Below are 23,284 nucleotides of genomic sequence, written 5' to 3' on the forward strand. Positions count from 1 at the left end.
TTCAGGTCTTACATGTATGTGTCCCTCCCTGGCCCCCACAAGCTTTATTGAGACACAATTGACATTGTGTTAGTTTAAGGTGTACAATGTGTTGATTTGATACTTTTATATATTACAAAATGATTGCCACCACCGTGTTAACAAACATCTCCATTTTGTCACATAATTACCATTTCTTTTCTGTGGTGAGAACATTTAAGATCTTCTTTCTTAGCAACTTTCAAGTATATAATATAGTGTTATTAAGTATAAACATCATGCTGTACATTAGATCCCCATAACTTCATTTTATAACTGGAAATTTGTATCCCTTGACAAACATCTCACGTTTTCCATCACTTTCCAGTCTATGGTAACCACCACATACTCATTGTTTCTCTGAGTTTGGATTTTTTAGATTCCATATATAAGTGATAACATAGAGTATTTGTCCTTCACTATCTGACATTTCACTTACTGTAATGTCCACAAGTTTTATCCATATTATTGCAAATTACAAGGTATATTTCTTTCTCTTGACTGAATAATATTCCATTGAATGTTTTTACAATATATTTTTTTACCCCTTCCTTCATTGATGGACACAAGTTTCCATAGCTTACCTATTTTGAATAATGCTGCAATGAACATGGGTGTGCAGATATGTATTTTGAGATCTTGTATTCATTTCCTTTGGATATGAAGTGGATTGGCAGTGGAATTGCTGGATCATATAGTAGTTTTATTTTTAACTTTTTGAGGAACCTTCATTCTGTTATTCATAGTGGCTGCACCAATTTACGTTTCCACTAATGGTACACAAGTGTTCCCCTTTCCCCAAATCCTCCCCAACATTTATTATCTCTTGGCTTTGTGATGAGAGCCATTCTAACAGGTGTGAAATGATATTGCAGTTTTGGTTTGCATTTCCTGGGCGATTAGTGATGTTGAGCTATTTTCATGTGTCTGTTGGCCATCTATGTGTCTTCTCTGGAAAAATATCTATTCAAGTTCTGTGCCCATTTTTTAAATCAGGTTGTTTGTCTTTTTGCTATTGAGTTTTATGAGCTCATTATATATTTTGGATATTAACCCCTTATTGGATATATGACTTGCAAATATCTTCTCCCATTCAATATGTTGCCATATCATTTTGTTGGTGGTTTTCTTCACTGTGGAAAAGCTTTTTGTTTGATGTACTTCTGTTTTTTTATTTTTACTTTTGTTGCCTTTGCCCGAGGAGACAGATCCATAAAAGTATTACTAAGACTAATGTCAAAGAGCTGACTGCTCATGTTTTCTTCCAGGAGTTTTATGGTTTCAGGTCTTACATTTAAGTCTTTGATCTTTTTGAGTTTATTTTTGTATATGGTGTAAGCATGTGGTCTAGTTTCATTCTTTCACAATGTAGCTGTCCAGTTTTCCTTACACCATTTATTGAAGAAACTGTCTTTTCCTCATTGTATATTCTTGCCTCCTTTGTCATAGAATAATTGACCATATAAGCATAGGTTTATTTCTGTGCTTTCTGTTCCATTGATCTGTATATCTGTTTTTATGCCAGTACCATATATTTTTGATTGCTATGGCTTTGTAGTACAGTTTGAAGTCAGGGAGCATGATGCCTCCAGCTTTGTTCTTCTTTCTCAAAATTGCTTTGGATACTCTGGGTCTTTTGTGCTTCCATACAAATTTTAGGATTTTTGTTTTAGTTCTGTGAAAGATGCCGTTGGGCTTTTGATAGGGATTGCATTGAATCCATAGTTTGCTTTGGGTGTTATGGACATTTTAACAATATTAGTTCTTCCAATCAATGAGCATGGTACATCTTTCCACTTATTTGTGTCATCTTCAACTTGTTTCATCAATGTCTTATAGTTTTCTGAATACAGGTCTTTTACCTTCTTGGTTAAAATTTTTCCTAGGTAATTTATTCTTTTTGATGCAATTATACATGGGGTTATTTTCTTAATTTCTCTTTCTGATAATTCATTATTAGTGTTTAGAAATGCAACAGATTTCTGTATATTGATTTCATATCTTGCAACTTTACTGAATTCATTCATTACTTATAATACTTTTTTGGTGAAGTCTTTAGGATTTTCTATATGTAGTTTCATATCGCCTGTAGATAGCAACGGTTTTACTTCTTCCTTTCCAATTTGGATGCCTTTTATTTCTTTTTTTGTCTTATTGCTGTGACTAGGACTTCAAATACTATGTTGCATAAAAAGCGGCAAGAGTGGGCCTCCTGTTTTCTTCCTGATCTTAGGAAAAATACTTTCAGTTTTCCATTGTTGAGTATGATATTAGCTGTGATTTTGTCTTATATGGCTTTTATTATGTTGAGCTATGTTCCCTCCATGCCCACTTTCTTGAGAATTTTTGTCATAAATGGATATTGAATTTTATCGAATGCTTTTTCTGCATCTATTGAGATGATCATATGATTTTTATCCTTCATTTGGTTAATGTGATTTATCACATTAGACTGATTTGCAGATTTTGAACCATCCTTGCATCCCTGGGATAAATACCACTTGATTATGGTGTATGATCCTTCTAATATATTAGTAAATTGAGTTTGCTAATATTTTGTTGAGTTTGCATCTCTCTTCATCAGGGATATTGGCCTGTAATTGCCTCTTTTTGTAGCATTCTACCTGGTTTTGGTATCAGGGTAATGCTGGCCTCTTAGATTGAGTTTAGACACATTCCTTCCTCTGCAGCTTTTTAGAATAGTTCAAGAAGGATAGGTATTAACTCTTCTTTAAATGTTTGGTAGAATTCACCAGTGAAGCCGTCCTGTTCTGGACCTTGTTTGTTGATTACCAATTCATTTTTCTTACTAGTAATTGGTCTGTTCAGATTTTCTATTTCTTCTTCATTCAGTTTTGAACGATTGTATATTTCTAGGAATTTATCCATTTCTTCTGGTTTATTCAATTTGTTGGCATTTAATTGTTCCAAGTAATCTCTTATGATTCTTTGTATTTCTGGGGTGTCATTTGTAACTCTCCTCTTTCATTTCTGATTTTATTTATTTGAACGCCCTCACTTTTTTTCTTGTTGAGTCTGGCTAAAGAATTATCAGTTTTGTTTATCCTTTCAAAGGACTAGCTCTTAGTTTCATTAACCTTGTCTATTGTTTTTTCTATTTCATTTATTTCCACTCCAATCTTTATTATTTCCTTCCTTCTACTAACTTTGAGCTTTGTTCTTTTTGTAGGTCCCTTAGGTGTAACATTAGATTGAGATTTTTCTTGTTTGCTAAAGTAGGCCTATATTGTTGTAAGCATCCCTCTTAGAACTACTTTTTCTGTTTCGTATAGATTTTGGAACACTGTGTTTCCATTTTCATTTGTCTAAATTTATTATTATTATTATTAATTATTATTATTAATTTTATTATTTTTGCTGAGGAAGATTTGCCCTGAGCTAACATTTATTCCAATATTCTCCATTTTCTGTGTGGGTCGCTGCCCCTACATGGCTACTGACAAGTAGTGTAGGTCATGCCTGGAACCAAACCCGGAATGCCAAAATGGAGTGCACCAAACTTAACCACTATGCCAGTGGGGCTGGCCTGCAAGGTTTTTTTAATTTCCTCTTTGAGTTTTTTCGTTGATCCATTGGTTGTTTACTAGCATATTGTTTAGCCTCCATGTATTTGTGTTTTTTCCAGTTTTCTTCTTGTAATTGGTTTGTACTTTCATACTGTTGTTGTCAGAAAATATGCTTGATATGATTTCAGTCTTTTTAGATTTATTGAGACTTGTTTTGTGGTCTAACATGTCATGTGTCCTGGAGAATGTTTCATGTGTACCTGAAAAGAATCTATATTCTGCTATTTTTGGTTGGAATTTTCTGTACATTTCTATTAAGTACCTCTGGTCTAATGTGCTGTATAAGGCCAATGTTTCCTTGTTGATTAGCATCCCATAGGTTTTGATATGTTGTGCTTTTATTTCTTTTTTTGAGGAAAATTAGCCCTAAACTAACTGCTGCCAATCCTCCTCTTTTTGCTGAGGAAGACTGGCCCTGATCTAACATCCGTGCCCAACTTCCTCTACTTTATAAGTGGGATGCCAACACAGCATGGCTTACCAAGTGGTGCCATGTCTGCACCCGGGATCCAAACCAGCAAAAGCCGGGCCCCTGAAGTGGAACGTGCACACTTAACCACTGCACCACCAGGCCTGCCCCTGTGCTTGCATTTAGATTTGTTTCATTTTTGGATTTCCTGGTTGATATCTTCTTTGATTCATTGTTTGTTTAGGAGTGTGTTGTCTAATTTCCACATATTGATGAGTGTTCCTGCTTTCTTTCTGTTATTAATTTCTAGTGTTATACTACTGTTGTTGGAAAAGATACTTTGTATGATTTCAATCTTCTTAAATTTTCTAAGAATTGTTTTTTGATATATCATATTATCTACTGTGGAGAATGTTCTGTGCATGCTTGAGAAGAATGTGTCTTCTGCTGCTGTTGGATGGAATATTCTGTATATGGCTGTTAGTTCCATTTGGTCCAAAGTATGGTTCAAGTCCGATGTTTCCTTGTTGATTTTCTCTCTGGATATCTATCCACTGTTGAAAGTGGAATACTGAGCTCCCTACTATTGTATTGTCTATGTCCTTCTTTTGTTTTCTTAGCATTTGCTTAAGATATTTAGGTGCTTTGATTTGTGGTTTACATTTTTATGATTGTTACATATTCTTCATGAATTTTCATTGTTTAATGACCCTCTTTTGCTTTTGTTACCATTTTTGGCTTAAAATCTATTTTGTCTTATGTAAATATAGCTACCTCTGCTCTCTTCTTTTCCACTTGCATGGAATATCTTTTTTCCGTTCTTTCACATTTGCCTGTGTTTGTACTTATGGTTGAAATGATTGTCTTGTAAGCAGCATATAGTTGCATCTTCTTTTTTTGAATCCCTCCATCAGCTATGTGTCTTTTGATTGAAGAATTCAATTCATTTGCAATTAGAGTAATTATGGATAGGTAAGGACTTATTAATTCTATCATGTTAATAGTTTTCTTGGTGTTTTGTAGTTCCCTTCTTCCTCTCTTGCTGGTTTCCTTTGTGAATTTGTGATTTTTCTTAGTGGTATGCTTTGATTCCCTTCTCTTGAGCATTTGTGAATCTATTGCAGGTTTTTTGTTTATGCTTACTATACAACTTACATAAAATATTGTATATTATAATAGTCTATTTTATACTGATACAATTTAACTTTGCATACAAAACCCTATGCTTTTTCTCCCCTCCTTTTATGGTTTTGATGTCACATTTTACATCTTTTTTGTAGTGTGTATCCATTAAGAAATCATTGTAGGTATTGCTGTTTTTAACACTTTTGTCCTTAAACTTTATACTATAATTAAGTACTTAACACACCACCATATTTCATTTTTAGAGTATTATGAATCTGACTATGTCCTTGCCTTCACCAGTGTGTTGTATGTTTTCATGTTACTGATTAGCTCCTTTCATGTCAGCCCAGCAACTGAAGATCGGTTGAATGTACTCCATTTAACATTTTTTGTAATGCAGGTTTATTGCTAATTAAATCCCTTAGCTTTTATTTATTAGGGAAAGTTTTATCTCTGCATAATTTCTGAAAGATAGCTTTGCTGGTTAAAGTATTCTTGGTTGGCAGTTTCTTTCAGAACTTTGAATATATTATACCATTCTTTCCTGGCCTATGGGTTTTCTCCTGAGAAGTGTACTGATAGACTAATGGGGGTTCCCTTTTATGAGAGAAAATTTTTTCTCTTGCTGCTGTAAAATTCTCTCTTTGTCTTTGACTTTATACTTTTATTATAATATGTCTTGGAGAAGATCATTTTGGATTGAAATTTTGGCATGATCTATTAGTTTCGTAAATTTGGATGTCCAAATTTATGCCCCCTGCCCCAGTTTATGTTCTCAGCCATTATTTCTTTAAATAAGCTTTCTACCTCTTTCTCCTTCTTTTCTCCTTCTGTGCCTCCGATGATGTGTAAGTTATTTCTACTGATGGTATCCCATAAGTCCCATAGGCTTGTTTCATTCCTTTTTCATTTGGTTGGATAATTTCAATCCTCTGTCTTGTAGCTTACTGATTCTTTCTTCTGCTTGGTGAATTCTATTGAAGATCTCCATTGGATTCATTGGTCTAGTCATTTTATTCTTTAGCTCCAAAATTTCTGTGTGGTTCTTTTATACATTTTCTATCTATTTGTTGAACCTCTTATTTTGTTCTTGTATTGTTTTTCCCATATCACTAAATTGTCTATCTATGTTCTTGTGTTCTCTTGTAGCTCTCTGAGAGTCATTAGAATGACTATTTTGAATTATTTGTCAGACAAATGCTGAATCTCCAATTCTCTGAGGCCATTTACTGTATGTTTACTGTGTTCTTTTTGGTAGTGTCATGTTTCCCTGCTTCTTTGTGATCCTGTAGCCTTGTGTAGGTGTCTGTGCATTTGAAAAAGCAATCACCTCTTTCAGACTTTATGGACTGCCTTCAATAAGGGAAGACCTTCATCTGCAGGTAGGGACACTCTGGATTGTGCTGTGACTCTGGGTCTAGTGGTTCAGGGCACCCAGTTTGGGGGCGTGTTGGTGGAACTGAGTCCAGTGGGGTGTGATGTCTCTGACTCAGGTCACTGGAGTCCACAGCATTGGCAATTTTGTGGTCCTTGGCAAGTACTATGGATGGTCCACAGTGGCCATAGGGGCTGTTGGTGTCCTCAGCAGTGCCTTCAGGCCCGGTGGTGAGGTACTAATGCAGGCAGTGGTGGCTGGAGCCTGTTGTGTGCACACCTTCCTTGTTCCTGCCTATCTCTGTTGGTCTCAGCTTTGTTGGTCTGGGTGGGGTGAAACCAAATCAGGACCTTCATGCAGTGCCCTGGAAGGCTGGTGAAACTAGTCACCCACCCCATTTTTCCTTTTCAGGCCAGGAGAACTGTTTCTGCTTAGAAAGTTCCCTCTGTTGCTGAATAATGTCAGCTTGAGGAATAAACTAATGCAGACAAAATAAAGCTGTCTTTCTTCTCTTCTTGAGTGGTTATTCTCACAATTATTTTTGTATCATTGTGTTACTAAAGTTTCTTAAGTGGACTTGAGAGCTCTCCCAGAGCTGTTTTTGCTAATTGTTTATCTAATTGCTGATCTGTTTCAGGGGATGAGAAGGCTGGAGTCTCCTCTGTTGCCATTTTGGTCATGTGACTTTTAGGTCAAATTTAAGTCTTTAATACATTTTGAGTTGCTTTTTGTGTATGATATAAGTGTCCAATTTCATTCTTCTGCATGTGGACATCCAGTTTTCCCAACACCATTTATTGACGAGACTGTCCTTCCTCCATGGTGGTTCTTGGTGCCCTTATTGAAGATCAGTTGAATGTAGATGTGTGGATTTATTTCTTGACTCTCTATTCTGTTCAGTTGGTCTACGTATCTGTTGTTATGCCTGTACCATACCGTTTTGATTACTGTAGCTTTGTAATATATTTTGAAAATAGGAAGTGTGATGCTTCTAGCATTATTCTTCTGGCTCCAGATTTCTTTGCCTATTTCCACTCTTTTCTCGTTCCATATGAATTTTAAGATTGTTTTTGCTATTTCTGTAAAGAATCCCATTGAGATTTTGATAGGGATCGCATTGAATCTGTAGATTACTTTGGGTCATATGATATTTTAATGATATTGATTATTTGAATCCATAAACATAGGATATATTTCCATCTATCTGTGTCTTAATTAGTTTCCTTCATCAGTGTTTTATATTTTTCAGTGTGCAAGTCTTTCACCTTTTTGGTTTGTTCCTAAGTATGCTATTTTTTTTGTTGTTGCTATTGTGAATGAGATTTTTTTAAAAATTCCTTTTCTGAGAGATCATTGTTAATGTTTAGAAACACAATTGATTTTGATGTTTCTTTATTGATTTTCTGTCTTGATGTTCTATCTACTATTGTAAGTCGGGTAAGGAAGTCTCCTAGTATTATTGTATTGCTATCAATTACTCCCTCCTCATCTGTCAGTCTTATACTTTACATGATTTGGACTCATATATATTTATAATTCTTTTATCTTTCTGTTGAATTGACCCTTTAATCAGTATATAATGAATTTCTTTGTCTCTGGAGGTAGTTTTGACTTAAAATCCATTTGTCTGATATAAGTTTAGTCATCTGTGCTTTCCTTTGGTTACTGTTCACATGGAATATCTTTTCCATCCCTTCACTTTCAGCCTATGTGTGTCCTTAAATCTAAAGGGATCTCTTATAGACAGCATATAGTTGGATTTGGTTTTTGGTTTTCTACCCATTCAGCCAGTTTCTGCCTTTTCATTGGGGAATTTAGTTCACTTACGTTTAAATTAATTATTAATAAGTGAAGATTGTTACTGCCATTTTGTTTATTGTTTTCTGTCTATTTTGCAGTTGTGTTGTCCCTATCTTCCTCTCATTGTTGTCCTTTGTTATTTGATGATTTTTTGGTAATGATTTTGATTCTTTTATCTTTATCCTTTGTGTATCTATTATATATTTTTTTCTTAATTATCAGCTGAAGGCTTGCATAAAATATCTTATAATTTTAACTTAAGTTGATAAAAGCTTAACTTCAATTGAATACAAAAAATCTACACTTTTACTCCCTTTCCACACACTTTCTGTTTTTAATCAGAATTTGCTTCTTTTTATATTGTGATTCAAAATATAAACAAATTTTTATACTTTAAACTTTTATAGTAGGGTATAAGTAATTTATACATCATTATTACAGTTTTACATTATTCTGCAGTTGTTTATATATTTACCTTTACCAATGAGATTTATGTTCTCTACGCTTTTGCACTGCTATTTAGCATGTTTCCATTTTAATTTGAAGAACTCCCTTAAGCATTTCTTGTAAGGCAGGTCTAGTTGTGATGAATTTTCTCACTTTTCGTTTGTCTGAAAAAGATATTCTCTTTATTTTTAAAGGACAGTTTTTGTGGCTATAGTATTCTTGGTTGGTAGATTTTTTTTTTCCTTTAGTATTTTAAATATATCCTTCCACTCCATTCTTGCCTGCAAGTTTTCTGCTGAAAAATTCACTGATAGTTTGTAGGGGTTCACTTGGATGTGACTAGTTGCTTTTTTCTTCCTTCTTTCAAAATTCTATATTTGTCCTTGACTTTTGACAATTTGATTATAATGTGAATCTTTTTAGTCTTCTTTAGGTTGATCCTATTTTGGATCCTTTTGAGCTTTGTGACTCTGGATATCCATTTCCTTCCCAAGATTTGGTGATTTTTCAACCATTATTTCTTTAAATGGGCTTTCTGCACTTTTCTCTCTCTGTTTTTATTTATTTAAAATGACTTTCATAATGCATATATTTATTCATTTGGTGGTATTTCATAGTACTGTGGAATTGCCTCACTGTTTTTCATTTTTATTCCCTCTGCCTGGATAATTCCAAATGATGTGTCTTTGAATTTGCATATTCTGTGTTCTGCTTGATTCTATTTTTGAAATTCTCTATTGCATTTTTCATTTCATTCATTTAAATCTTTAATTGGAGAATGTCTGTTTGGTTCTTTTTTTATGATTTCCATCTCTTTGTTGAACTTCTCATTTTGTTCATATATTGTTTCCCTGATTTCATTGAGCTATTTGTCTGTGTTCTCTTGTACTCACCACGCTTTTTTAAAACAATTATTTTGAATTGTTTGTCAGGCAATTCATCAATCTCCATTTTTTTGATAGTTATTGGGAATCTATTTTATTTCTTTGGTGGTGCTTGAGTATTTGAAGGAGCAGTCACCTCTTGTGGACTTTACAGACTGGCTTTGGTAAAGAAACACCTTCACCTTTGGGTGGGTGCAAGGGTGCCAGCTGGGTTGGTGCAGTGGCTTTGACCCTGTGGGGGCTTGGCAGTGTATCTGGCTCCAGAAGAGCACAGTGGCATGGACTTTGAGCCTTTCCATCAGCTATGATCAGCGTTGGTGAGGATTGCTGTCTTCCTTGGTGGCTAAGACTGTGGGTTTCTATGGTGGTTGTGAGGGATTCTGGGTCCTTCGTGGTGAAGACTGTTGGGGTACTCCTGCTCTCATTTTACTCTGTGTGGTCATTGAATCCGTCACTAGTGCTGGGGTATGGGGCATGGCTGCATCCATGAGAGCAATGCTGATATCTGAGACATGGGCTTACACAAAACCTCAGTTTTATATATGTAGCTAGATGTCCTAAAGACACTGATCATGGTAGTTTCAAATGAAATAAAGGATGGAAATTACTTAGAATACTGCCTAATACACAGGAAGTGCTCAATTTTAATATTTATAAGCAGTTTTATTCTGAGATGACTGAATTTATTTAATAAACTCCAAGAATTTTTATTCATAGATAGGTAGTACAATATAATACAGATGGATAAATTATATTAGCCTGAAAGTACTAAAATAATTACCTATTCATTGCACACTATATCTTAACTTAGTCGCCAGCTTCTCCTAAAAACAAACCAACTCAAAACTTTAACTTAAAAGGACCTTTCTTGTCCATGCCTAGGTCTAATTCCCCCTTCTACTATTAGCACAACTATTGTTAGCCAAATTCCTCTTCTTCCATTCCAGCCACGTTTTATTTCTTTTCTTTTCTTTTCTTTCTGTTACTGATTTCTTTTTATTTTATTTATTTTCTTTTAGTGCAGTAACATTGGATTACATCATTATATAGCTTTCAGATGTACATCACAATATATTTTGAATTCTGTGTAAATTACATCATATTCACCACCCAAAAACTAATTATAGTCCATCACCACACATGTGAGTCTAATCACCCCTTTTACCCTCCCCCATCCCTGCTTCTCCTATGGTAACCACCAATCCATTCTCTGTTGCTATGTGCTTGTTTGTCATTGTTTTCATCTTCTGCTTATGAGTGAGATCATACAGTATTTGACTTTCTCCCTCTGACTTATTTCACTTAGAATAATACCCTCAAGGTCCATCTGTGTTGTCACAAATGGCCAGATTTCATCATTTCTTATGGCTGCATAGAATTCCATTATGTATATATACCACATCTTCTTTATCCATGTGTCCCTTGATGGGCGCCTATGTTGCTTCCAAGTCTTGGCTATTGTGAATAATGCTGCAATGAACATAGGGGTGCATGGATCTTTATGCATTTGTGTTCTCAAATTCTTTGGATAAACACCCAGCAGTGGAATATCTGGATCATATGGTAGATGTATTCTTAATTTTTTGAGGAAGCTCCATACTGCTTTCCATAGTGGCTGCACCAGTTTGCACTCCCATCCGCAGTGTATGAGGGTTCCCTTCTCTCCACATCCTCTCCAACACTTGTTGTTTCATGTCCAATTAATTATAGCCATTCTGACCAGAGTGAGGTGATATATCATTGTAGTTTTGATTTATATTTCCCTGAAAGCTAATGTTGTTGAGCATCTTTTCATATGCCTGTTGGCATATATCTTCTTTGAAGAAATCTCTGTTCAGATCTTTTGCCCATTTTTTAACTGAGTTTTGGTTTTTTTGTTGTTGAGATGTATGAGTTCTTTGTATATTTTGGATATTAACCCCATATCTGATATATGGTTTGCAAATATCTTCTCACAATTGTTAGGTTGTGTTTTTGTTATGTTGATGATTTCCTTTGCTGTGCAGAAGCTTTCTAGTTTGATGTATTCACATTTGTTCATTTTTTCTTTTCTTTTCCTTGCCCAGTCAGACATGGTACTTGAAAATATGCTGCTAAGACTGATGTCAAAGAGCATATTGCCTATGTCTTCTTGTAGAAGTTTCATGGTTTCGGGTCTTACATTCAACTCTGTAATCCATTTTGAGTTGATTTTTGTGCATGGTGTAAGGGAATGGTCTACTTTAATTCTTTTGCATGTGGCTGTCCAGTTTTCCAAAAACCATTTATTGAAGAGACTCTCCTTTCTCCATTGTATGCTCTTGACTCCTTTATTGAATATTAGCTGTCCATAAATGTGTGGGTTTATTTCTAGGCGCTCGATTCTGTTCCATTGATCTGTGTGTCTGTTTTTGTGCCAGTACCACGCTGTTTTGGTTACTATGGCTTTGTAGTATATTTTGAAATCAGGGATCATGATACCTCCAGTTTTGTTCTCTTTTTCTCAGGAATCCTTTGGCTATTTGGGGTCTTTTGTTGTTTCATATAAATTTTAGGATTCTTTCTTCTATTTCTGTAAAACATGTTGTTGGAACTTTGATAGGGATTGCGTTGAATCTATAGCTTCCTTTAGGAAGTATGGACATTTTAATTATGTTAATTCTTCCAATCCAAGAGCATGGAATATCTTTCCATTTCTTTGTGTCTTCTTCGATTTCTTTCAACAGTTTTTTACAGTTTTCAGTGTACAGATCTTTCACCTCTTTGGTTAAGTTTATTCCTAGGTATTTTATTCTTTTTGTTGCAATTGTAAATGGGATTGTGTTCTCAATTTCTCTTTTTGCTCCTTCCTTGTTAGTGTATAGAATCACAACTGATTTCTGTATGCTGATTTTGTATCCTGCAACTTTACTATATTCATTTATTATTTCTAAAAGATCATTTTGTGGATTCTTTAGAGTTTTCTTTGTATAAATTCATGTCATCTGCAAATAGTGACGGTTTCACATCTTCCTTTCCAATTTGGATCCTTTTATTTCTTTTTCTTGCCTGCTTGCTCTTCCAAAACTATATTAAAGAAGAATGGCAACAGTAGGCTTCCTTTTCTGGTTCCTATTCCCAGAGAGAGAGCTTTCAGTTTTTCTCCATTGAGAATGATTTTAGCTGTGGTTTTGTCATATATGGTCTTTATTATGTTGAGCTACTTTCCTTCTATACCCATTTTATTCAGAGTCTTTATCATAAATTCATGTTGTATCTTGTCAAATGCTTTCTCTGCATCTATTGAGATGATCATGTGATTTTTATTCTTCATTTTGTTAATGTGGTGTATCATGTTCACTGATTTGCTGGTGTTGAACCATCACTGCATCTTTGGATTAAAACCCACCTAATCATAATGTATGAGTTTTTCATTGTATTGTATTCGATTTCCTTGTATTTTGTTGAGGATTTTTGCATTGGTGTTCATCAGAGATACTGGCCTGTAATTTTGTGTGTGTGTGTTGTCCTTGACTGGTTTTGGTATCAAGGTAATGTTGGCCTCATAGAATTAGCTATAAAGCTTCCCCTCCTCTTCAGTTTTTTGAAGAGTTTGACAAGGATAGGTACTAAGTCTTCTTTGAATGCTAGAATTTACCAGGGAAGCTGTCTGGCCCTGGACTTTTATTTTTTGGGAGGATTTTGAGTACTGTTTTGGTCTCCTTAATGGTGATTGGTCTATTCAACTTCTCAGTTTCTTCTTGATTCAGTTTTGGCAGGTTGTAGAATTCTAAGAAATTATCCATTTATTCTAGGTTACCCAATTTATTGGTATGTAACTTATTGTGGTATTCCCTTATAATCTTTTGTATTTCTGAGGTGTCCATTGTAATCTCTCCACTTTCATTTCTGATTTCATATTTGAGCCTTCTGTCTTTTTTTTGGTGAGTCTAGCTCAATGTTTGTTTATTGTTTCAAAATGCCAGCTCTTAGATTCATTCATTTGTTCTATTGTATTTTTGTCTCTATTTCATTTATTTCTGCTCTGATTTTTATTATTTCCTTCCTTCTACTGATTTTGCTCTGTGTTTGTTCTTCTTTTTCAGGTTCCTTTCAGTGCACTGTCAGACTATTTATTTGAGATTTTTCTTGTTTGTTGAGTTAGGCCTGTATTGCTCTAAACTTCCTTCTTAGAACTACTTTTGCCTTATCCCATACATTTTGGCATGCCATTTTTTCATGTTCATTTGTCTCCAGGTATTTTTTTATTTCTCTTTTGATTTCTTTGTTGACGCAATTGTTGTTTGGTAGCATGTTTTTTAATCTCCACCTATTTGTGGCTTTTCTGATTTTCTTCCTGTATTTCATTTCCAGTTTCATACTGTTGTGGTCAGAAAAGATGCTTGGTATTATTTCGATCATCTTAAATTAATTGAGACTTGTTTTGTGGCCTAATATGTGATCTATCATGGAGAATGTTCCATGTACATCTGAAAAGAATGTGTATTCTGTGGTTTTTTGATGGATTGTTCTGTATGTATCTACTATATGTACCTTCTAAGTCCATTTGGTGTAATGAGTCATTTAAGGCCGGTGCTTCCTTATTGATGGAAATTCCTTATTGATCATCCATTCTGTTTGGATGATCTATCCATTTCTGTAATTGGAGCATAAAAGTATCCTAGTATTATTGTATTTCTGTCTGTTTCTCCTTTTATGTCTGTTAACAGTTGTTTTATTTATTGAGGTGCTCCTATGTTGGATGCATAGATATTTACAAGTGTTATAGCCTCTTGTTGGATTGTTCCTTTCATCATTATGTAGTGCCCCTCTGTCTTTTGTTACTGATTTTGTTTTAAAGTCTATTTTTCTGAGATAAGTATTGCTAGCCCAGCTTTCTTTTCATTGCCAGTTGCATCAGTATCTTTTTCCTTCCCTTCACTGTCTGTTTGAGTGTCTTTAGGTCTGAATAGTGTCTCTTGTATTTAGCATACATATGCAGCTTGTTTTTTTTTATCCAATCAGTCACCCTATGCCTTTCGATTGGAACATTTGGTCCATTGACATTTAAAGTATCTATTGATAAGTATTACTTCTTGCTATTTTGATACTTTTTTCTGAGTACTTTAGTAGTTCTTTGTTCCTTTCTTCTCTCTTCCCTTGAGGTTTGATGGCTTTCTTTAGTATTATGTTTGGGTTCCTTTTTCTTAATTTTTTGTGTATTTCTTGTAGGTTTCTGGTATGTGATTACTATGGTGTTCATATATAATAATCTACGCATATAGCAATCTTTATTAAGTTGATCTTCTCTTAAGTTTGACCTCTAGCTAAAAACTCTACTCCTGTACTCCCTCCTTCCACATTTTTTTGATATCACATTTAACTTCTTTGTTGTGCATGTATATCTGTTACCCTCTTAACATGTCAATAGATAATTTTAGTACGTTTGTCTTCTGATCTTCATATTACCTTCATAAGAGGTTGATCTTCTACCTTTACCACTGATTTTGTATGTGCATGTTTTTTAAATATAATTTTTTCATTCCTATTTGTGGTCTTCTCTTTTCCAGTTAAATAAGTCCCTTTAGCATTTCTTGTAAAGCTTGTTTTTTGGTGGTAGACTCCTTTAGTTTTGCTTCTCTGGAAAACTCTTTCTCTTTCCTTCCATTCTGAATGATAACTTTGTGGGGTAGAGTATTCTTGGCTGTAGGTCTTTTCCTTTCAGCACTTTAAATATATCATGCCACTGCCTTCTAGCCTGTAAGATTTCTGCTGAGAAGTCAGCCGATAAGCTTATGGAGTTTCTTTTGTATGTAACTTGTTGCCTTTCTTTTTCAGCTTTTAGGATTCTTTCTTTATCTCTTGATAGTTTAATTATAATGTGTCTTGGTGTGACCTCTTTGGGTTCATCTTGTTTGGTGCTCTCTGTGCTTCTACCTGGATATCTTTTTCCTTCCTTATGTTAGGAAAGTTTTTAGCTATTATGTCTTCATATAGATGCTCTGCCTCTTTGTCTCTCTCTTCTCATTGTGTGACACGTATATGAATGTTGGTATACTTGATGTTACCTTAGAGGTCCCTTAGACTGTCCTCATTCTCTTTCATTATTTTCTTCTTTTTTCTGTTCGGGTTGGATGGTTTCCTCTTATCTTTTGTCTAGCTCACTGATCTGTTCTTCTGTAACATGTACTCTGCTATTGGGTCCCTCTAGTGAATTTTTCATTTCCATTATTACATTCTTAAGTTCTGATTAGTTCTTTTTCATATTTTATAATTCTTTGTAGAGGTTCTCACTGAATTTCTCCATTCTTCTCCCAAGATCAGTCAGCATCCTCATGACTATTAGTTTGTCAGGTAGATTGCTTATCTCCGTTTCATTTAGTTCTTTTTCTGATGATTTGTCCTATTCCCTTATTTGGAATATTTTCCTTTGTCTCCTCATTTTGCCTCTTTTTCTGTGCTTATGTCTATGTATTAGGTATGTCAGCTACATATCTTGATCTTGGAGAGGTGGCCTTATGAAAGAGATGCCTTATGAGGCTCATCAGTGTGATTCCCTCTCAGCCTCAGTTCCAAAGGTTCCAGGAGTGTCCCCTGTGAGGGTTACATGTGTCCTTCTGTTTTGGCAGGGTTACTTTTGTTGCAGATGTACAATGAATTTAGGCTATTACCCTGGTTGCCTGAGTGAAGTTCTCAGCTGTGTGCAGCTGCTACTGTCTCTTTAGTTAGTTTATCAGGTGCCAGAAGCTCCCTTACATGTGGCTGCAAGGTCTAATGGCAGTTTTTTCTGTTAAGTGAGTTGGCCTGCAGTGTGGCTGTTTGCTAGGCCCAGGGGCTTACAATTACTGTATTCCTCTAGCCTGCAAGGCTGTTGTCAGCTCTCAGTAGTGCTTTTGAGTGGGGCAGCCCCAGGCATGAAAGCATCCAATTATTTCAGGCTTTGGAAAGTGGAGTTGATCCCCTATGTCACTTTTCAAGAAGCATAAGTCTGCTGCAGCTGACAAGCCCTACCACCCACAGACCCACACACCCCATCAACACGGTCCTGCCCCATGTACACACCCTGTCCCACTGAAGCAGACCCACTTGCCCTCCTGCAGGGGCCCCACACACACTGCCAATGCAGGCCCACCCCTCATGCACACCCTTCCCAACAGAGGTGGACCTACTCACCCTGCTGCAGAAGTCACACATACCCTGTCTATGCAGGCCCACAAATTGCCCAAGGGCTTGCTGTTGGGTGGGCCAGAGCCTAGGGTGGGCTGCCTGCCCTGGCTAAACTGGATTAAGTTGGGCTCTAGTGAGTGGGGCAGACCCCTCACAAAAAGGCCAGGGTAAGAACGCCAGTGACATCTGCCGGCATCTATATCAACATGCCTTTAGTAGGTCACAATAATGGCTGCCAAGAATGTCTCTCCCTGAAGAGGTGATCCTAGCTGCTTCTTCCATTACTGAGATGCACACAGAGCCTATTAAGTGAGTCTGTTTTCATCAAAGGACTGTGCATGTTTCTTTCTGGTGATTTTAGGTTGCTTTCTGAAGTGGGTGAATTTGTGTGTGTGCCCATTGAGAGCAGGCTTTTTTTCTCTTATGTTTGATAGTTTTTCTAGGGGTATTCCCCATTGTTGTTAATAGCTAGCAAAGCCAGATGTTATGAAACTCGTCTTGGTTGTGCAGAGTTAAAAAGCTGCTTATTGCAGCACAATTCTCCTGCTCAGATCCCCTGCTCCTCCAGGGAAAGCTCTGAACCTTCAGATTGTTCCCAGCCATGAATCGCTGCAGATAGAATGTGGCTTTTTTCTTCACATAAAGGTTTTTTTTGCCACTTCCACCTCAGTCAGCACTGTCCCTTGTTGTGGGGATTCCTTTTGTCCTGTTTTCAGTTCTCTCTCAGGAGTAATTTGCTAAGGGTACTTGTAAATTTGTTGTGTCTGTGGGAGGAGGTGAGTTGAGAGTCCTCCTACTTTGCCATCCTCCCAGCCTCCTCTCACCATACATTTTTGAATGGGATCTGTCAAACTTGGTATCCCAGTTCCTCACCAGATTAGTGAGCCAATTGTATTATATACCCCACCTGGATACTGTGTTTGCTCCAGAGAGTGACGTGATCCTAGACAAGTTAGAGTCCTTCTTCAGATATTATCTTCACACTGTAGCCACATTGCAAAGGCTTTTTTGCATGTATCTTGGTAATTGGCCCATTGTCTGTGTGTAAAAGTTATTCTACAGTAAGGGTGACGAAGCCAAAATGAAGAGAAAAGCAAAGATGAAAGACAGAAACAGAAGATCTTGATTATTTTCAATTGTCAAGGCCAGCTTCACCTCTGAACTTTGTGCTCTTTGCTGATGAGTCAGTTAATTTACTTTTATTTCTTAAGCTCTTTATGTTGTGTTTCTGTCACTTCCAACCAAATTGACTTGATTAGTATAGAAATACCTCAAATTGGGTTGTTATCATTGGCAGATCTTTTACATATCTTGAGGTTGACTGGGACGATAATGAGAAATATTTCTAGCTTGAGGAATAGCAGTCTTTGTTATGCATTATGAAAGTAATTAGCTAAACTATGACCTGTTGTTACTTAGTAGTCAAACTATTTGCACGTTGAGGCTGGACTTTTAAAAAGGATTTTGCGTATAAAGTGAATTACTTTTTGAAGCCTTTAGAGTGTTGCTGAGGCTGTGGTCAAATGTTACCTAACAGTTTATAAAGCATGAAGTACTTTTATACTGCTTTATTAAGAGAGATTGAGCTACCCCTAGTCCCCCAAGATTATTTTACATCATGTGTAATGGGATAGTCTATCAAGATAAAACCATGTCCAAACCTCATGATGAGAAATGGACATCATCCAGAGCTCTTGGGTTTGAAATTCGTTGCTGTAGTTGAGCATGATTTGGATTTTGGGTAGAGGTGAATATGTTAATTCTTGTAAATGGGATAGCTTCACTGTGTTAAGTCTAGCCAGTTTAGGATTTGTATGTATGGGAAGGTGAGTGTGTGTATTTACATGTGTCCAGACAGCCAATGGACTGTAGATATTTTTTTCACTTTTATTTTAAAAATATTCTATTAAATAGAGCTGATCTTTTAGTGGAAAAAAGGTAAATTATTAAACTATTTTAGTGCATTATTACTAGCTAATATATTAGTTAATAGTATTAGTTATTACTATTAAATAGATTATTAAACTTGTAGATAATTACCAAAATTGCCCAATAATTCATTTACACAGCTGTGATAAGCGCTACAAAGGAGATTTCTGTGGTAAATGTGACTATATAATAAGAAAATCCACCTAATGTGTGTGTAGTGGGTCAGCAGCATTTGATGTGAGGGATTTGATGTGAGAGAGCAACAATTGTTTTGGTGATGGGTCTAGGAAAGAGTATCACAGACAACAGGGGCAGCATGTGAAAAGATTCTAAAGTGAGAACCAGCATGGTGTTTTCAAGGAGCTGAAAGAAAGACAAATAGCATGATAAAGATGTAGGGAGTGCCATATTATACATATTACAGTGTTCCAGGCAATGGATGATTATAGCTTGAATTCAACTAAGATAGATTTGAGAGCTGTTTAGAAAAAACTGATAAGTGTTGATGATTAGTTAAATAAAGAGATTGAGCAAGTGGGAAATGTCAAGAATGACTCCCAATTTATGATTTTTTAAACAGGTGTATGATGATGCCATTCCTCTACTGGAAGAAAACTGGGGTGTGAGTAGGAGAGAATAAAGGTGCAGTTTTATACATGCTTAGGTTGAGGTGCTTGTGATAGGTCAACTTAATTGTATCTCTCACAACCCCATGAAGTATGCTCTATGATCCTCATTTCACTGTAAATCAGAGAGGTCAAATAATTTTCCTGACATCACACAGCTAGTAAAAAGCAACTAGATCTCCCTGATATTAGAGTTTACATTCTTAACTATTCTACACTTTTTCTTTTGAGGAAGATTAGACCTGAGCTAACATCTATGCCCATCTTCCTCCACTTTATATGTGGGGCGCCTGCCACAGCATGGCTTGATAAGTGGTACGTAGGTCTGCACCTAGATCCAAACCAGCAAACACCAGGCTGCAGAAGCAGAGCACAGGAACTTAGCTGCTGCTCCAACAGGCCGGCCTCTCTACACATTATTCTTTTAAGTCAAGGAAGACTATGCAAGATAAATTGTCTTGCTGGCTTTGGCAGATAACTTTTTGGACATAATAACACAGTGCATTCATCTGGCAGGATGTCCCAAAGTCTGGCATCTTTTTCTCCCATCTGCAAATGTTCCATTCTGGAGCTCATGGGGGCTTGGTCACTAATCATCTTAGCCAAGCAAGTTCTCTGTTGGAGAGTCAGTCAAGGGAGATAGCAGCATGATAATGTATCAATCAGGATTCTAAAGTACATGGGATTGAGCAGTTGGGAAGTAAATTGAGATAAAAAATGGAGGAAGCAGGTGCAGTGAAAAGTAAGAGTAGATTACATCTCAGCTTGGGGTGGATGTTACTGATGCTGAGTACGAACCATAGCATTCCTTGTCTAATCTAGTTTGTCAATATAAAACTTAATAGCCTTTCTATAATGTCTTGGCAGATGATCAATAATTAGTGCTTGCTTTTTTTTATCTCTCTTCATTTGTAGATGTTGCTCATTCTTCCAGCTACTGGACATCTCATTACTAAATTCCATTGATAATTAGTGTCTACTTTTGCTCAGTGCTTTCAAGCTGATCAATTAGTCGACTATATTTTTTTGTAGATTCTGATCTTTGGCTAAGTCTCCTGGTTTCTAAATTTATTTTCTCTTGACCAATAAAGTTTCTCTTGACCAATAATTCCCTTAATTATTTGCATAATCCCCTCTCCTCTCCCTTGAACTCTCAATTGTCTTCTCCTGTTTTATTTTTCTCCATGCCACTTACCATTGCATGACTCACCATTTATTTTACTTGTTTATTTATTGTCTGTCTGTCTCACTAACATTTAAACAGGAACTTCTGAATCTTATGTCCATTATTGAATCTCCAGCACATAGAATAATGCCTCACACAAAATAGTTGCTCAATAAATTTTGTGGAATAAATGACTAGTGAAAGGATCTTTTACTACTGTAGTTTGCTTTTACAAGTGGTGCACGTGTCTTGCTTCATAGTTAGGACTTGAATATTGTTTCAATTAGCATATTTTTGTCCATGTTAATAAAATACCTGAAGAAAAGGGGATTAAAAAATAGGGATTTATTTTGCACTCATAATGAAAAAGACAAGAGGTGCGTTTAGAGTTGGATCACTGAGTTCTATCATTGTCGAGTTTCCAGACTGACTTCCTTATTCTCTTGATTTTCACTTTCATGGTGGCTAGGTAGTTTCTTTATTCAAAGATAGGAAAAGGGGGCTTATATAGTTCTACTCATCTCTTTTATGAGAAAGAACAATCTTTTCCAGAAGTTACTAGCAGACTTTCCCTCAGGACCCACTGGCCATGATGGGGACACATGCCCATGATCTGGCTGCAAAGGAGGTTCTGAAAGGTAATAACTGGCATTTTTGAGTCTTTATGATGGGAGTTGGTTTCTTCTAGCAAGAAGTAGGGTGTAAGAATATTTTAGATAGAGACATGAGTTGTGAAAAATATTTATTGTAAAAAAAAAAACAAGTAGTGCAAGCATGATCATAAAAGGAATCTGATTCTCAAACTCTGTGTCAAGGAGTGATGATGGAATTGTGGAGACTGTGCCAACCTGGAGAAAGTATATTATGTCTAAGAAGGGAAAATCAATCTCACTTTTCCCCAAATTATGAAACTTGATCTGTCCATCATGAACACAATGCTGTATGATATACCAAGCCAGGAAGATGGATGTGCAAAACATCATGAGGAAGATCTAACTTCTGTGCCACCTCCTGCTTCATTGCTAACCCTTTCTCAGTGTGTACCTATGGCTGCACTGAGACATCTCTGAGACATCCAGAAAGATATCCAGAGCTACAGGCCAATATTGATATTTGATAGTGGCTAATGATGAGCAATTAATTAGGACTTGGAAAAATAAGAAAAATTTATGACAAGGAGGGCTAAAAAAGATGTGTGTGGTTGTGGCTCTCAGAATGAGCATGGAGCGTGAAGATATTTGTGTTGCATGTAAAGCTTACCAAAAGATATTCCACATAGAGGAGACTCTCAATAACCAGATAAACAAGACGATCTGTCCTGTGGATGCCCATCAGCTTCTTTCTCCAGGTACCCTTGAAACTTCACAGTGAGTCCATGTACAAAGAATTCATGGCTACAAGGATAGAGACAATGAATGGGTTAAAAAATGAGAATTTTCCCTTGCCTACATGATCTGGCTACTCTGTTGCTAAGTTAACAACCACTCAACAACAGTGGGCCAAAATTCAGCTTCTAATGTAGCACAATGCCCTGACAGACTAGCCAGCCTCTGTGCCAGCTTGATGACATTAGATCTTTCCCAGTATGTAGAGGGCAGCGGTTTCCCCACGCTAGAATAGAGACATGATTCGGATATGGATTTACCTTTATGGTTTTCATGTGTCTACTAGCAGCATTAACCATGGACTTTAAAAACTTGGGATATAATTACATAAAGTTATATTTTGATGAGTTTGAAAGGTACGCATATTCATGTAATCCTTACCCCAATTAAAAGGTGGAGATTTTGCATCAGGTCAGTAAATTCTTTTGTATCTCTTTTTCAGTCAATTCCTTAAGGCAACAACTGTTATCTTTCCTGTTATCATAGACTGATTGTATCTGTTCTTGAACTTTATATAGATGAATAGTATTTCATTGTAGGAGTATACTACAAATAGTTTTCACATTCTCCTGTTTATGGACATTTGGATTGTTTTCAGTTATTTTTTCCATCATAAATAAAGGTGCTATGAATCTTCATATATAAGCCTTTTTGGAAATATATGTTTTTGTTTCTCCTGAGTAAAGATTTAGGAGTGGAACTGCTGTCTTAGAATAGCTGTATGTTTAATTTTATGAGAAACCTGCACACTGCTTTCTAAAGTTGTTATACTAATTTTTGTCTCTATCAGCAAGATAAGAATTTCAGTTGCTTCATATTCGTGGTGATATTTGATGTTGCAGTCTTTTCAATCTTAATCATTTAAAAATGTACATGTGAAATAGTAGTTCATTATGGCTTTAATTTGTATTTCTATCATGACTAAGTGATATTGAGGAAGCTAAGAAGATTATTTGGTGGTTATTTGGTGCTATATTTATGATATATAACATATACATCTTCCTTATGCAGTGTTTTTCCACATTTCTGCTTATTTTTAATTGGGTTTTAGCCTTTTTATTGATTTATATGTGCGCTTTATTATTGATTTATATGTGAACTTTATATATTTATATATATTTATACATTCTGTATTCAAGTGCATTTTAAGATATAAATATAGCGAGCATTTTTTCCCAATATGAGGCTTCCCTCATCACATTTTTTATGGTGATTTTTGATGAGAAAATTAAATTTCAATGAAGTTTCGCTTATCAAATTTTTTTTCTTTTATAGTTATTCTAAGAAATATTTCCCTATTCCAAGGTCATCCACATATTTTCCTATTTTTTTTAAGAGATTTTGATTTAACTTTTAAATTAAATTAATTTTTGTGTATGGTGTGAAATAAGGAACGTGATTCATTTCCC

At 35.8% G+C, this 23,284-nt stretch overlaps 1 protein-coding gene across 49 annotated transcripts in view; it reads left to right on the forward strand.

Annotated features, from left to right (window-relative positions):
- The window catches only part of ADAM32 (ADAM metallopeptidase domain 32), a 237,553-nt gene that overhangs the window by 172,830 nt on the left and 41,439 nt on the right, over positions 1-23,284 (forward strand). The gene's annotated exons all lie outside the window — the stretch shown is intronic.

Source organism: Equus caballus, chromosome 27 (genome assembly GCF_041296265.1).
Source record: "Equus caballus isolate H_3958 breed thoroughbred chromosome 27, TB-T2T, whole genome shotgun sequence".
NCBI classification, from domain to species: Eukaryota; Metazoa; Chordata; class Mammalia; order Perissodactyla; family Equidae; genus Equus; species Equus caballus.